The sequence below is a fragment of the Pararge aegeria genome, chromosome 17 (genome assembly GCF_905163445.1).
Source record: "Pararge aegeria chromosome 17, ilParAegt1.1, whole genome shotgun sequence".
NCBI classification, from domain to species: domain Eukaryota; kingdom Metazoa; phylum Arthropoda; class Insecta; order Lepidoptera; family Nymphalidae; genus Pararge; species Pararge aegeria.
In genome coordinates this window covers 16,787,997-16,804,854 of record NC_053196.1, presented here as the reverse complement: position 1 = coordinate 16,804,854, position 16,858 = coordinate 16,787,997, and the positions used below count along the sequence as shown (strand labels likewise).

General features: G+C 35.7%; 1 protein-coding gene across 1 annotated transcript in view; it reads right to left on the bottom strand.

Annotated features, from left to right (window-relative positions):
• The window catches only part of LOC120631280, a 338,187-nt gene that overhangs the window by 272,028 nt on the left and 49,301 nt on the right, over positions 1-16,858 (bottom strand). The gene's annotated exons all lie outside the window — the stretch shown is intronic.

Here is a 16,858-nt window from a genome sequence, read left to right as displayed (position 1 = left end):
TTTGAGATACCAGATGATATTTATAATGGGTCCGAGAGAGTCATTGAGAGCTAAATTTAAAGATGTTAAGATAATGTCATTTTTAAGCCAATACATATTTGAAAATTTAATGTATGTTCACGAAAATATATCTAATTTTAAGAGAAAATATGACTGCAATAATTTGAACATTAGAAGCAAAAATAACTTGCAGTGCAATATACTAGACTGCATAAAATAAATAATTCATTTAAAGGAAACTGTATACAATTTTACAATAAATTACCAGTTGATATCTTGGAGATGTCTCTGCAAAAGTTCAAAGTTTGTATTAAACGTAAGCTTATAGAAATATCCTATTATAGTATTAAGGACTACGTCAACGATAAAAATGCTTGGGTGTAAATTATTGCTCTAACCAGGTTGCTTGTTAAATAGTTTTTAAATGACAATGTGAGATGGTGATAACAAAAAAACCCGGCTAAGTTTGTTGTGGGCTTCTTCTTAGACCAGGGCGCGTTTGGAACCCTCGTATCTTTAGTTTTAAGTTGACGATTTATTTATCGCCATCAACTCACTCTTATGTCACATTTTACATGTAATGTACGCATCAAAAGTGTATGTCTATGTGCCTATTTGAATAAAGAAGTATTTGACTTTGACTTTGACTATTTACAACGTTGCTTACGTTTTTCATCCGCGTCTAGTTTCACAAATTCTGTCGGAACCGTTTGTTTTACCAGGATAAAAAGTAGCCTGTGTTACTCTCGGTGGTTTTAACTCTCAACAAAAACATAATATTGGTTGTTTCTTTAGTTTGACAAGGAATACGGATAAGCAAACACACTTTCTAATTTATAATATTAGGATTTTTCGCTTAAATATTCTACTAATAGTGTGTATGTGAAAGTTTGTGCTGATGTATAGATGTATGGATGTTACTCTTTCACGCGAAAACTGCTCAATTGATTTGCGATAGATTAATCCAGTGGTTTGGAATTCGGCTTTCGGGGGGCCAAGTTCGAATCCCTATACGTATCTCTATCTTTTCTAGGGTACTAAGATTACTAATGATTTTTTTTAATGAATAATATACATAAATACTTCTAATATATAGATAAACACCTAGACACTGAAAACATTCATGTTCATTACACAAATATTGTCCAGTTGTGGGAATCGAACCCACGGTCTTGGACTCAGAAAGCAGGGTCGCTGCCCACTGCGCCAATCGACCTTCAAATCATGAACAAGGATGAAAAGCGCTTAGTACGCGTCCTTGGTACATCAACCACGTAGGGAAAAGGTTACGGGGGAACTAGATCAAACAGTTCTGAGCATACTCTCCGACACAATTAACAACAAGTTAAAATTGTAGGTGGTAGAATCACTACAAACAGATAGACTTGACGTTTCAAAAGTGCTTATATTAAGCCTACTTGAAATAAATGAATTTTGAATTTTGAATTTTGTAGTCAAAGGCTGCTAACTTGTAGTGGTAAACTAGGAAACTAATTTTAATTTTATAGAGTCCAATGACTAAACTCGGTCTCTTACTAGTCGAGGCGAGTTTTCTGTAATTCAACACACGTTCTTGTCATAAAGCAACATTTTCAAGTTGGTAATGAAAAATGAATTAAACGCACACCGTAGCCGCCCCTGGAGCTCGTATCTCGATAATTAGTGGCACATGTCCGCCGACAGATGGCGCTCGTCCATTATTGCTATTGACATTAGCGCCTGTCGCAATCAGGGCTGTCACGCATAAGAACTTAGAAAAAAGTGTTTTAAAACATTGTCAAAAATACCCCTAAAATAAAATATCTACGATTATAATACCTAAATACCTATACGAAAAATTTGAATATTCACCCACGGGCATGATGCAGTAAATATTTTTTTTGTGTTGCTAGATTAAATTAATGCTTACTAATATTATAACGAGAAAGTGTGTTTGTGTGTTTATCCTAAGGCCTTCCGTACTTTTTACCCATGAAAACCAATAGTTTCCACGGGATTTGTAGTGCCATTCTTTCCCTGTCGATAACTAAATTATTTAATGTGAAGATTTCGAAAAAGATTGTTTATTTATTAACTTCGGCTTATGACAACAGGTGATAGGATTTATCTTTTTAAATTTGCGATGCTTAAGAGAGTAACAACAATCCACATTTAGTATGCATGTCAAAAAATCATGGAAAATGACATGTACTTTGTTACAGAGATAGATTTTAGTCTGGAATAGAACGTAGGGTACTTTTTATCCCGGGAAATAAGAGAGTTCCCTTAAAAAACCTTAGTATACGTGAATGAAGTCGCGGGTAGTTAGTAAGAAATAAGATTCGTTCCATAGACAAAAACATATAAGGATTGACCGTGGTGTTGCCATCCCTAGTTATGAGTTTATGACCCATATGCGCACCGCTCTATTACCTACTCCACAGATTATATTAACATTGGAAAGCTGTTGAGATAGCGGACGATTAATGACTGCTCTACCTCCTAACCGACGATATTAACAAAAAATATGTTAAGGCAATATTAATGTAATAACTGACTGACCTCGTTAGCGCAATTGTTAGCATAATAAAAATAGAAACAAAATTTAAATAAAAAAAATAGAAACAGAATTATATGAACTAAAAATTTTATAAACTTTTGACTTTCAATATTGGGCACATTATTCTACTAGTCACGCCCTTTCAATTGATATTCATATTGAGGGAGTTGTAAAAAAAATATTAATCCGTCATTTTAATCAACCATAGCTGAAAATACTCCCTACTAATTCCCCTTTCATACAAAAAAAAATAAAATCGGAATTGATTCACCCATTCGGGAAATACGATGCCAAAGACTGACTTACACACAGACAAATCCAACTTATAGCACCCCGTCGCGTTTTGCGTCGTGACAGTGCCATACATTAGGCTACATAAAATTACTAATTTGTTTAATGGAAATTTTATAAACTACCGGTTGTAATCTTGAAGTTGTATCTTAAAGAGTGCAAAGTTTACATTAAACACAAGCTAATAGAAAACTGCTGTTATAATATAAACAATTATGGTAAATGTTACTCAGTTGGCTCTCATTCTCTGGAGTTAATCTTGTTCATTTATTACTGCAGTTAAAACGACTATGTCTAGAGGTAGACAGAATGGAAATAGCTCTCACACAATATAACATCCGGGCTAGAATTAATCCTATTTCCCGTTTTCATATTAATTAGATTGAATTTAATTTTCATGGCGAAATAAATAAATGGGATGCCGTCCAGTGTGGTCAGGACAAGTGTCGCTGATAAAAGTGTTTGCCCATTGCACAGGAAGTTGTGTGACTTCACCAATTACCTTTTTATTTTATTTTGTGCTTCAGCCGTTTCCTTGCTGCCCCCATTAAAATACCGATAAAGACGTGCCGCAGAGTAAGTGATTACTGTAACCCATTCTCTTTATCTCCGTCTATTGGGGTGGAAAGTGTCTTATTTTAAACTGTAAACCTGTCAGTAATAATACAAATAATGATAATAGATAACTTTATTTCCATGCTATATGATTATAAACTGTCTTACAAAAAGAAAAAGGTTTTTTTAGACGTCAAAAAATAATACAAGTCGTAACATAACAATATGAAAATTGGCCACAAATTTAGCATTATAATGTATTGATTAGTCCGCATGCCTCAGAGACCTTGCTTTGAGCCCACGTCCGGATGACGACGACGTTCAGAAATCGGGGTGGAGTAGAAGCATAGGTTATATACTAATCATTCTCAGCCTTAGTTTAGTGGGAGCAAAACTTTGTTTAGGATTTAATTTTCACTGCGAAATAAATAATTGAACGTTCGTTGATTGCGGTCTGGGATGTCGCGGAAATGAACTCGTAAATAATACGAGAAAAAGTAATAGAGTATTTATTATTCTAATGCAGGGGACAGGTTAAACCTTTTTTTATATTTCACAACAAGTAAATCCTTGATGCAATCCCACGAGCGCGACTAACATGTGCAAGAGAAATTTTTCTCCGCGGGGAAAGGACGAAGTATTTTTTAACTCTCCGAGCGTGGGCACACGGTGCAAATAATACCCAAAATATAAAAGTTAAATTTAAACAATGATAAACTACCCTTTTCTCAGTCGCCGTGCTTTGACAGGTGGACAAGTAATTTCTTCCCCTTTTTATTGGATTAGTGGCACTAGTGGACTAGTGGAAAACGTTATAAGTTTTTCATTATTTAATAATACTAGTAGAGCTCAGTTCTGTGATTATGAAACGTGGAATCATAAATCCAAATAATTAATATAAATAAATAAATATACTACGACAATCGCACTAACACACATCGCCATCTAGCCCCAAAGTAAGCATAACTTGTGTTATGGGTACTAAGATGACTGATGAATAATTATATGAATAATATATGTAAATACTTATAATATATAGATAAATACCCAGACCCTGAAAAACATTCATGTTCATGATACAAACATTGTCCAGTTGTGGGAATCGAACCCACGTCCTTGGCTTAGAGAGCAGGGTCGCTGCCCACTGCGCCAATCGGCCGTCCGTAAAAGGGTAAGGCAGGAGCAAATAAATGAACGCTGTAAAGTTGCGAGTGCATTTTCATATTTCCTCGAAACAGATAAACGAGCGTTAAAGGGAGAGGTTAGATAAACCCCATGGTGATGGCGTCCCGTTACAATAATGTTTATTCATAATTTATTTCAAGGAGGTGAGTCATGTGGGGCTATTAAAGTGGCGGGTGCAAAAGCTTTCGCCATAGGTAAGTTTGAATATTTAATTCAGTAATATTTCTGAAGTGTTTTCTTGGGCCTTGATGAATAAGAAAAAAGGGGTGAAAATATTTATAAACAAAAAATGTAGTAATACATTTTTTGTCCGCTACACTTATTCTTCTATGGCACACCAAACATAGGTCTTTCTATGGCCAGTTAAATGAGCCAGGGCTTTCAATTGAGGCTTAAAGTAAGTTAACATTTTTAAAAGCCATAAGTCATCCAATAATGAACCTAACCTACACATAACTGTTACTAAAGCTTTTTGACTAAACATAGCTTTTAACATTGTGACATGTCCAGATTTTTGATTCTATTTTCTAATTTTGATGCCCAGGTTATCAAAAATTCAATTTTATTGACCGACTTACAAAAAGCGGAGGTTTGATAACCTCCGCTTTTTGCTTCGGTTGCTTTTCTTATGTTTATTACCTCAGAACTCTGCCATTTATAAACCGATTTGAAAAAATATTTCTTTATTTGAAACGTATACGTTCCTTTCGATCAGGTCAAGATCTGTTGAAATTGATTAAACTCTTCAAATACGTGCTTTTTTTACTCAAACGCATTTTTAATTCTGATATCAGCATCCATATTTACAAGAGGCAATAACCAAATATGTTATTCATACTATTTTTTTTAATATGGTCTTCATATGGTCAAGAATAACATACAAGAACTTGAACTGATAATAATCTCAGTTCAAAATTCTTTTTAGCAGCCTTCAGCACCTTTAGAAATTTCCTATGAAGCAAAAGCTTCTTACAGCGGTGTTATGGCCGCACTCTAACCTCACATCCCACCGGCGCCGCTCGGCCCACGTTGGCGCGTTGACTCAACTCTTACGTCGGCAGATGATGAAGACATTTCACGCTTCGCCTACTTTACTTACTGTTAGTACTCGTAGACACAAAGTTCTATATATTTAAACTATGTTATGAGTGGGCTTCCTCATTAGTCAGACTGCTTCATTGGATGCATTGTTACACAAACATATTATATAAATGAACAAACTATGGGTTGCGGAGTTGCGAGGGCTGTTCGTTTTGGCATTAGTCTTTTCAAATGACGTCTTCCGAACTTCGCTTCAACCATGCATGTTGTGATCGAAAAGCTGGTACTCATTTGGCCAAAAAGACGCCACTCAACTTTAGCTTTTAAGTGACGATTTGGATGGTGAAATTTTGTAAATCCTTTCTAAAATTATAAAGTTACTTTATTAGTTATTAAAATGACAGATATAAACACAAAGGTATACTTTAACCTCACTAGCAAAGGCTCTCGGACGTGAAAACTAGTCAGACAAACACTAACCAAAGCTAATTTACCTATTCGTATTTTTGAATTATGAATCCCTATGGACATCACCATCTGCATATTAAAGTCACAGCTCTCCTCTATCACAAGCGAAAAGAATTATTTATATTAAATGTAAAGAATAACCACGCTGCTTCAATACGGATTTGTGGGCGTTATCGATCACTATTAATTAGTGACAATAACCGTCATTGAAGGCCCAAGATGCCAAACGAGGCACAGGGGCACCGTCTATTTACCTGGACTGGTACTGAGAACAATACCATCCAAATCTGATCCGGGAATCGAACCCAAGACATCGTGATCTGTAGTCATAAATGCTAACCACTAGGACAATGAGACAATTTCACTTATACTGATATCATTAAAAATCCAAAAAATGGTCAGCAAGTGTACGCGATCAATTCAACGAATGCTACGAACTCTAACATCCCATAAATATCAGCCATATCCGGATTCCGGGTGCATACGCATCGGACGCCCGTATACGCACTGCGTCGCACCACTGCAGGCGTATCAGAGCAACCAAGCGAAAATAAACTTTATTACATCCACACAAAAGAAATAAACTCCCTAGTCTACAATCTTAAATACTTATTTCCGTAAAATACTCAATGTTTAATTGAGATTTTATTTATATCAGGATAAAGTTGAAAGTATATTGGAATATATGCAACAGGCCCGAGGGGCTTGTGGTGGAAATGCGGGATTTATTCGCCAGTTTTAAAATTCCTACGACTGTTTAATAGTGATGCTACATGATAGGTGTTATCGATAATCTAGCGGTACGATAATAATTAATAGGACGACCGATATATTTACAGCAAACATTTAGCGTAATTTTGTGATTTTTACTTGGCTTGGGATATAATGATTCCAGGGGTTTCTTTGTCCCCATAACTTGTAGGTGATGACGTGTGAAGTATAGTCTGAGTGCTTAGATTATCCCAAATGACTATATTAATGATATTAATAATGTTATTTAAGAATCAATATAGCTTATTATATTTCCAAATGTTATAAATCGTACAGTGTTGGGTAAATGTGTTTTTTAATAAGTATGAAAAACTAAAGTCATGATTTGACAGTTCCATACAATTTGACAGATTTTGAGTACATTAAATACGTAGTCTGCTTTTGAATCGATAAGTATAAGATAAAATTGATTCTTAAATTCTGAGTATAAATTTAATACGAGTATGACTTTAATTAGCTATATCCCTTGCAGAAAAGCGCGTTTTAGAAAAAAATAATTTATTCAAGCTTAAGTATAAAGTCTTATGAATCATGATCTTCCTTGCACATAAATTCAAATTCAATTTCAAAAATGATTCCATAGATGAAACAAGAACGGTAAGGAATCTAAATAAAAAAAATATTTATTTACGAGTATTTATCGATTTCGAGAAAATTGAGTGTAATTTGTCATCACTATCCGCTAGTTTTAAAAATTTCTACAACAGTTCAGTGTTCAGCACAATTGTTTCGGTTCGCGCCTCTCCGGCACGCGTAGACCGACTATTTTTGTATTCTTGTATTCTGTATTCAATCTTGCGCTTTCCAATAGTTTGCAAATAAATCCTTGTTTTAAGAAGCGATAAATTTCACACGTAGTCCGTAGGAACTAGAAACCTTTGCATTTTCCTATTAGTTGGGAAACAATAAAGTTCGTCGATAAAGAAAAGATGGGCTACATTTTACCGCGTATTGCGTATACGTAAAACTGATGTTTATACTGCTTGCACTGCAATACTACGAGTAGGTTATATAAAATTAATAATTCGTTTCAAGGAAATTGTATACAATTTTATAATAAACTGCCATTTGACATCATGGAGATGTCTCTTAAAAAGTTCAAATTTTTTATCAAACTTAAGCTTAAAAGTCCTTTTATAGTATGGTAGACTAAGTCATCGATAAAAAAGCTTGGGTGTGAATTATTGCTCTCAAAGGTTGTTCTTCTAACGTTTGGGACCTTCAAAACCTTAATTTTAAGTTTTCAAAAATGGTTATCGCCAGCATCTCACTACCGTGTACACAGTTCTCATGTAATGTACGCATCAAAAGTGCAATCTATGAGCTTACTTGAATAAAGATATATATATTTTTTATACATATTATAGGTCTACACTTGGCACCTATTTAAAATAAACTTCCAAACCCGTACCCAGTTATAGTATTCTGCGCTACGTCTTTACGTTACGAGGTAGCTACGAATCTCATTTCTACGTATGGGAATGTAAAGAGGCCTTTCCTCTCATGGGAGAAAGCTCAAAACGAAGACCTCGTTATCCGTTACCAAAACCACTTAACAACAACGCATTTATACAACAATGACTTAAATACTCATATTCCTGAGTTGAAAGATATTTACTTTTCCTTTAAAATGATCGCTAATAGGCAATTCCTTAGTTTCAACAACTCGGGACGTCGACAAACTTCCCTCGGCTCCTACAATCCATTTCCCGGTTGATAGTTTATTTGTCACGTCCACCCAACTTCTAAATGTTTCTCCACCACTTTATTATTTTTCCGATTGTTGGAGCTCGCTTCACTCGATTGCGCTGTTATCGGGAAAATGAAAAGCTGAAAAATCCACTAAGTTATGATTTTTCAATTGAATTGAATCAATTAGGTATTTCATTGTTTGTTTTTCCACTGTGATTAATTACCTTTTCTTATTGGAATCAAATTATATTTGTCGATAGTTGTTTTTGAAGTGAACAAATCTTTACCGGAATTAAGCGGTTTAGGATAAAGGCAAAGCCTTCGAGTTCACGTCACCACACGCATGCGACATGCTGTTGTTGATTCGTTTATTTCTCTGTTGGTTTGTTACCTGCATTCGTCTTAACCACAGCGCCGATCTTGATGACATTTGGCATATATATATAGCTTATATCATGGGTATGGATATAGAATACTTAATAACGAAGCGACACAGGGGTTAAAAAGCGTCTTTATTACATTTGAATGGCTTCACAGCTTTGGCAAATATTCGCACAGTGAAAGCTTGCATACTAAAGAAAGACATTAGATATTTTTTATCCCGCGAAAATGAATAGGGTTATAAAAAAAAAAATCATCGTGGACTATGCTGAAAAAGATTAGCTGTACATGTAATAAAAACAGTTTCAGTTTGATTTCAGCCAGGTCCAACTCCAGAGAAATTTTCCAACTACGCGGAAGATATTATAGAGCTCTCTCTTGGGACGGCAGCACCAACACAACTCAAAGATCATCAGATCAGGTGCGGGACCGACAGCTTAACGTGCTCTCCGAGGATTTCTTGATAGAAAAACCCACTACTGCTCACAGGCCTTACCCGGGGATTGAACCTAGTCTAACATTCATTATTGTTTAGCATGTTAGATTTAGTTGAAAATCTAAGATGCTAAACACTAGACGGATGAGGTAGTTATATAAATATAAATAAATATAATATAAATATACTACGACAATACACACATCGCCAAAAGTAAGCGTAGCTTGTGTTATGGGTACTAAGGTAGCTGATGAATAATTTTATGAATATAATACACATAAATACTTATAATATACAGATAAACACACAGACACTGAAAAACATTCTTGTTCATTACACAAACATTTTTCCAGTTATGGGAATCGACCCCACGGTCTTCGATGCAGATCGCAGTGTCGCTGCCCACTGCGCCAATCGGCGGTCAAAAAAAGTTATGCATATATAGTTCTTTGATCTGTCGACAGTACCCATGTCTGCTGTTTTTCTTCAACTATTTACTACAAGTGCTAACTTGTGGTGGAATCAAAAAAATAATAATTTGTTTTGTCTGTGGTTAATAGAATGGAATTTGCCTAAACAGAAGTGCATTGAATCTTGCACAAAGCTCACGCCAAGGAAGATATTTACGAGTATATACTGTATACTGATTACATATTACGTATTCCATTCGTAGTGTTTACTCGTAGTGTTTACCGTGCGTTAGCTCAAGTGACTGTTAGATGATTTAAGTATGTGGGTTGTGATTTGAAGAGATGCTGGCATAGTAATAGAGCTATATCTATTAAATATCGTCCCTTAACTTAGTTTCAATTATACATAACATAAAAAATATTGCATTAGTAATAAAAATTAATTTACTAACAGTTAACTTGCGCTGCATTAAATTGCTATTGAAACAATAATAGATAATTTAGAAAATAAACTAATGTTACAAACGTGAATTTGGTCTGGCCTTATATGCATCAGCAGAGCATCTTGGTGAAGATTTTTTTTTATGCATAGAAATAGTTAAAAAGCATTTTATAATATTAATAACTATTTTACAAAAATTTCATTATCTAAGTGATTATATTCATAAGACATTCTTATTTTGGTTTTTGGTTGAATATAAATAAGTAATGATCAAATATCACAGTTTTTCTGAATTCTCTGAATTGTTACCTATTTTGTTATTCGGATAAGTTTACTTAGCAAATACTTCATACCTATTATTTAATGTGTACGTAAGATTGTAGCACCGTTCTTTAGGCTTAGAGATACAATTTCTTTGTAAAAGAAAATTGTCACGCAAGCAACATACCGTGGATCGCGTGGAGAAATGGAGATATAAAATAATAATATGTAAAAATGTAATGTTTATAGAGCACAGTAAAGGAGCCATCAACGGAACGAGGCCAAGAGGTTTCGAGTCAAAGCAACGTGAGTACCGCGCGCAAATAAATGCTATTTGCATTTCTGTCAAATGGAGTTGTCTTATATGGGACATGCAGAGCAAGTTTATCTTCAGGCTAAGTGATTTTTTTTATAGATAAAGATGGGAAGAATTGATTATTGAATCAGAGCAAACCGCATACAATATGCGTATGCGTTATATAAAGATGGAAAGAATGGATTGTAGAATCAGAGCAAACCATGCACAATAGTATGCGTTGTTTGAGTAACATTGTGCCATGTTGGTTACTAGAAGGCTATGATACTTTGACGACCTCCCTGGCGCAGTGGTGAGCGCTATGGTTTTATAAGTGAGAGGTCCGAGGTTCGATCCTTGGTTTATTTGAGAGTTTATAATTTTTGATACTTTTCTGGAGGCTTCGGAATCCTACCTCCTTATCGCCCAAGTGCCAAGCGATTTAGGGTTCTAGAATACGCATGATGACTAAAACTGCCCTATGATGTTTGGAAGCTCCTCCTATATCTTATTTCAGTAGGAATTAAAGGTTTTGTTGATATAAATTTAAAATTATATTTTTAAAAACATTGCGCGCGAAAACGCACGCCGAGTTTCATGGCCGTACTCGGGATGTCATAGGCAAATTAGAGTTTTTTTTAGAATGTCCTTGTTCCATAGCTAATGATTATTGTTTTTGGTATTTATAACAAAAAAATTAGGAACTGCAGAGAATTGAGAGAACTGAGATTTTTGAAGTTCAAGCTGTACATAATTATGTTTATGTAAACGTGACATCATCATTTTGAATTCGGCGTTTCATTTTTTATGGCGGAGCAATATAAATACCAAGCTCACTTCGAATATAAAAAATAATACTTTTTCATAGTGCATGAATCATATATACTTATATAAACTAATATTTTAGCAATTCTTTGATATTGTCATCATGGCGTTTAAAAACCGTTCAAAGGTATTAGAATTCTAATCTATATAGGTCACGTCTATATAGATTAGAATTAAAAAGCTGAGGATTACGATGGATGGCGATGAAGCAAGTCTGAAACTACAGTCAAAAGGAAACTTTAATAAGATATTTACAAAAGCAACTGCAATCAAAAATAGGAAAACCACAGAAATCATCAAATACTTGAACCGAGCTTTAAAATGCCATTTCAAAACATTTTATATTAAATTTTTAAAGAATAACAAGCAGTTAATTATAGAAACGACGGTAGGTACTCACTTAATTGATTAATATTCTTCATACGCGCGGAAGTTTAAAATAATATTTTACGACTCCCGTGTCCTGAATCCCAGATGATTAATAAATAAATAAAGCTGCATCACAAACAACGCGATGCAGTTTGTCTGATTTATTTAACGTGCGATATACTAATGAATATGCGATAACTGGCGCATTGGTCAAGCAGTAAGCAGGCTCAGCTGCGAATCATGAGTTTCTGGTTCAATTCCCGGGTCGGATACTACAAAAGTTGTAACCTAATGGCCAGAGCTTCGGCCTACCTTTCGGAATAGTAAGATCGGTCCCCGCACGCGCCTCTTAACTCTTCTTTTCAGAGTTATGTGCGTTCTTAATTTATATAAAAAAATATCAATTGCTCTAACGGTGAAAACATCGTCCTCAAAGCTGTGTGAAGTCTACCAAACCGCACTTGGCCAGCGTGGCTACGGCCTAAACCCTCCTCATTCTACGAGGAGACCCGTGCCCCGTGGGTTGATGATGATGTATATGATGACTGGCTTTAAGCTATCGGCCCAGAGTTATGAATTTTGCGTCATCCACCCTACCCCAATTTTCCCCAATTTTCTAAGAACATTTTAAAGCACGTGAAGCTGTCGAGAACGATTGTTATCAGTAGTGAAAAGCGTGAAACCCGCCAATCCACATAATAGCAACGACGAATAGTCTTAGCTGCAGCAGTGGAATATTAAGAGGATGAGGAAGAAGATTGTATTTTTAACATAATATATACTAATACTATAAATGCGTCTACGCATAAAACTTTATTATTTTTATGAATTCAGTTCACTATATACTACGCGTTGTCCCAGCATTCGAGGTCAACGGTGAGGCGAAATCAGAGGTTTTTTCTCCACCAAAAAACACTGAACGCGGCTAAGGACCTTAACTTTTTCATTTTAAAAAAAATTTCGTTATTTTGGGCAATTCAATAAAACTTTAAACATACAAGGTGCCATGGATACAAGAGACCCGAAAAGAAAATGAAAAAATCTTTTTAGACTCCCGGAAGCCAGTCACCCATTACTTACGTGTAAGACTATAAGTTAACGTAAGTATGCCTATAAAAGAGCAAAACGTACGTAATTGATTTAATTCCGCTCACAAACTTTGTAATTTTAAAGCGGTGTGAAACACAGTGTGTGTATTTCAAAATTGGTCGAATAAAGACGAGTTTTCGAGTTGAAGACGAAGGTATAATTACACCTAATTTGAATATAGGAACAGTCGTGGGAATCCGCAGATGTCTCTGGCAGTGTTACTCTGATGCGTTTTATATTCGCCCGTTGTCGGTTTAAGTCGAATATCGGATTTCAGCGTGATTATTACACCGTCCTTTTTCCGCTCCGTGTTTTTCTGAGGGTTGTATATGTTGGAACCGAAAAAGTGAAGGTTCTCTGTTTCAGCGTACGAATAAAAGGTAAAACTTTTATTAATCTCGGTACATAAAGTATTATATATCGAGATTTTATTTGATCTATACACTTCTGCCATTATCACCATTTCAACAGATTGACGTCCACTGATATAGGTCTACTGTAGGGAGTTTCAAAATCCACGGTCCCGGGGTGCTTGTTTCCAGCGGCGTCCAGCGACCTGCCTGATATCGACTATCCACCTCGTTGAGAGCCGGTTTGTTGCGTTTACCGATCGCCATTAGCACAGCCCTGGTTTCCACTGAATCAAAGGTTTTCTAATAGTCCACAAACTTTAAACTGAGGCCCATGATACACTTCGGTCTTCTGTATTACTTGCCACAGCGTATGTGTGGTTTATGGTACCTACTAAAGCCTTTTCGGAAACTGGCTTGTTTGGGAGGCTGGAAGTCGTCGAACCTATTAGCAAGACGATTTGTAATGACTCTCGAAAACAACTCGTAGACATGGCTCAGCAGAGAGTCTATAGTTCTTTAGCAAGGTTTTGTCACCTTTTTTGAAGAACAGAATCACCTTGCTCCTGTGCCTTCCTGGAGGTGTGCCTTGGTAAATGATGTAACTGAACAATCGCTGGTGGACTTTAAGTATCGGTTTTCAGGAGTTCTGCTGTGATTCCGTCGCGCACCCATTGCTGTTCTCAGTAGTTTGGGAGCCATACTAAACTCGTATAGGCTGACGTCCGGGATATCTTCGGTGAAGTGTCAGGTTAGTTTGGCTTTCTCTAGAGCATTAATAAATCGTAGAAGAATTTACATTCAGCTATGCTGATAGTAGTCAGATAGATAGCAGTAAGTATGTCCAAATCACAAGGTACTTGGTTCGATTTGACACAACCAGTAATTTTCTGTTAAGAATTTTCCAGAACCAGCCGGGAGTTATGAAATTAGTTGTCCGTCACCGTAGTTCAAGGAGCACGTTAAGTGATTGATCCTGGTTATTAGTACTAACATGGGATAACAGTGGCTCGCCAACCAGTATTGGAGCGGCTTGTCGGGTTTGTGCCCTGAACCCTCCTCCTATGAAAGATGACGCCTGTACCAAGAAGAAACCTTAAAACGCTTATCATGATTATAATAAGAAACCGCCGATGTCCTAACTGGTCAAAACGATAATTTATTATTTTGATATACTCAACAATTTTGGAACGAACCGAGGTTCAAACCCAGAGCGAAGTTATTCTTATATGAACCCACTACCCGAACACCTAGGCAGTTTTATTCGTATAAAGTTCTTGAATTATTTATTGCTATTTATTATTTATAGTTCCAGAATCTACCCCCGAAGGGGTTTCTATTTATGCCTTATTGTATAACGTAGAACACACTACAACACAGTAGGTGAGTGGAAGCGTCTTATCGAAATTGTCGATTAAATTATTCAAATCTGCGTACAGTCGTGATTGCCGGCTATGAATAATTGAATAATTCTTCAATACAACATGCGTAGACCGAATACATGCTATTTGGTGTGGTAAACCGTAATTCCTATTCCATGCGATCGAGCCGGCAAATGGAAACGGTGTGTTTCAACGTAATATACGTATTCACTTTTTCATCCACTGACAGAGGTTATTCGAAGGATATATATTTTTTGATAGTTAAGGGATATAAATAGATAGAAGTGGTGATAGCGCATTGGAGAAACAGCAATAGCGAATTGGGTAGGAGCTGGACTTCACTTTCAGGAGGCCGAGTTCGAATCCCAGCACGCACCTCTTACTTTTCTAAGTTATGTGCGTTTTAAGTAATTAAAATATCACTTGCTCTCAGGCATGCAGGTTTCCTCACGAACTTTTTCTTCACCGTTAAAACAAGTAATATTTAATTTCTTAAAAGGCTCATAACTCCAAAAAGTTAGAGTGACGTGGTGATCGAACTCGATGGGTGCCATTCCTGAACCCTCCAGAACCCTCGTAGTTTAAAGTAGTAGTTTTAGTAGTAGTTTTAAGTTTACGATTGTAGTTATCGCCATCACTACTCACTGCTATGTACACATTTTGTATAATAATAACCCATCAAAAGTGCCATCTATGTGCCTATTTGAATAAAGAAATATTTGACTTTTACTTTGACTTTGATGCCTCCGAAAGAAAATCTGAAATCCTAACTACTAGGCCAACCCCGCTTCAACACAAATAATTGGGTTGAAATGTTAAAGTGTTTCCTTTGCACCCCAAGGTCTTAGTTAGGGGCGAATGTCTAGTACTTAATACTGTCCATAACAGTCAGGCTCCATCTGAAAGCCAACTTGCTTACTTTTATTTCGCAATGCGGACATTTCAAAAAGAAAATACAGTTTCACAACAATCTTCAAATTACGTTTTTATTATACTCTAACTAACAATATTTCTCTCTCTATCACAATGATAGTAAAACTTTGATAAAAGAATGGAAAACTTCACTTTGAGACGCGGAAAAATACTCTCGCATTTCGTTCATTTTCATTCTTTTGAGTTAAAACAAGCTGCGGGTGACGATTGTGAATGGTTCTTTGTTTATTAACATTTTAACTTTTATGTTTTATCTGCAGAATAATATCTATCGTGTTATTGTAAGGAAAACTTTCGCTGGTGTTTTATGAGTTGAAGTACTTATCTTATCGGTAATTGAAAGATGGTGCTATGTAAGGAAATTGCCCATACTAAGGGTGGCAAAAAAGTATTTAAACGCTGTCGGCATGTACCAGGAGATCAAAGCCACAATAAAGTATATCTTCTTTAAACTGTGGTTTTATAGTGATCACAAAAATCCATGTGTATATAATAATATAAGCATTTACTTTCAAAATAATGAGTTAAGCTTTAAAATTGGAACTCCAAAACTGTATAGATTATATCATTATTATTAACTAATTACTGGCCCACGACAGGGCACAGGTCTCATCAGCTCCAATGAAAAGGCTTCATAATAATAAATAATATAATAGTATTGGAGCAAGCAAGATATTGTCATTTCTGAAATAAAAAATGTACACAACTGCGAAAAATTAGAGATTTGGATCAAAGTACAAGTCAGAAGTCAAAAAAACTTTATTCAAGTAGGCCCATAGATGGTTCTTATGATACGTATATTACATGACAAATGTTTACACGCTAATGAAATGATGGCGAAAGTTAATTAAAGTCAAAGTTTATGATATAAAGTAACATCATCAAAATAAAAGTTTTGCCTAGTGTAGGTACGAGCCACTCATACATTTTGGAAATTTTATACTTCTTCTTTAATACGCATCTTTCTAGTTTTACTATTAATAAATCAGTGATACAAATGGAAATAAATTTGTGATATCGACCAAATTTTTGACAAACTCCCTGGCGCAACGGTGAGCGCTGTGAATTTAAGTCGGAGGTCCCGGTTTTGATTCCGGGCAGGCCAAAGACGTGCCCCTAAGCGATTTAGTGTTCCGGTGCGAT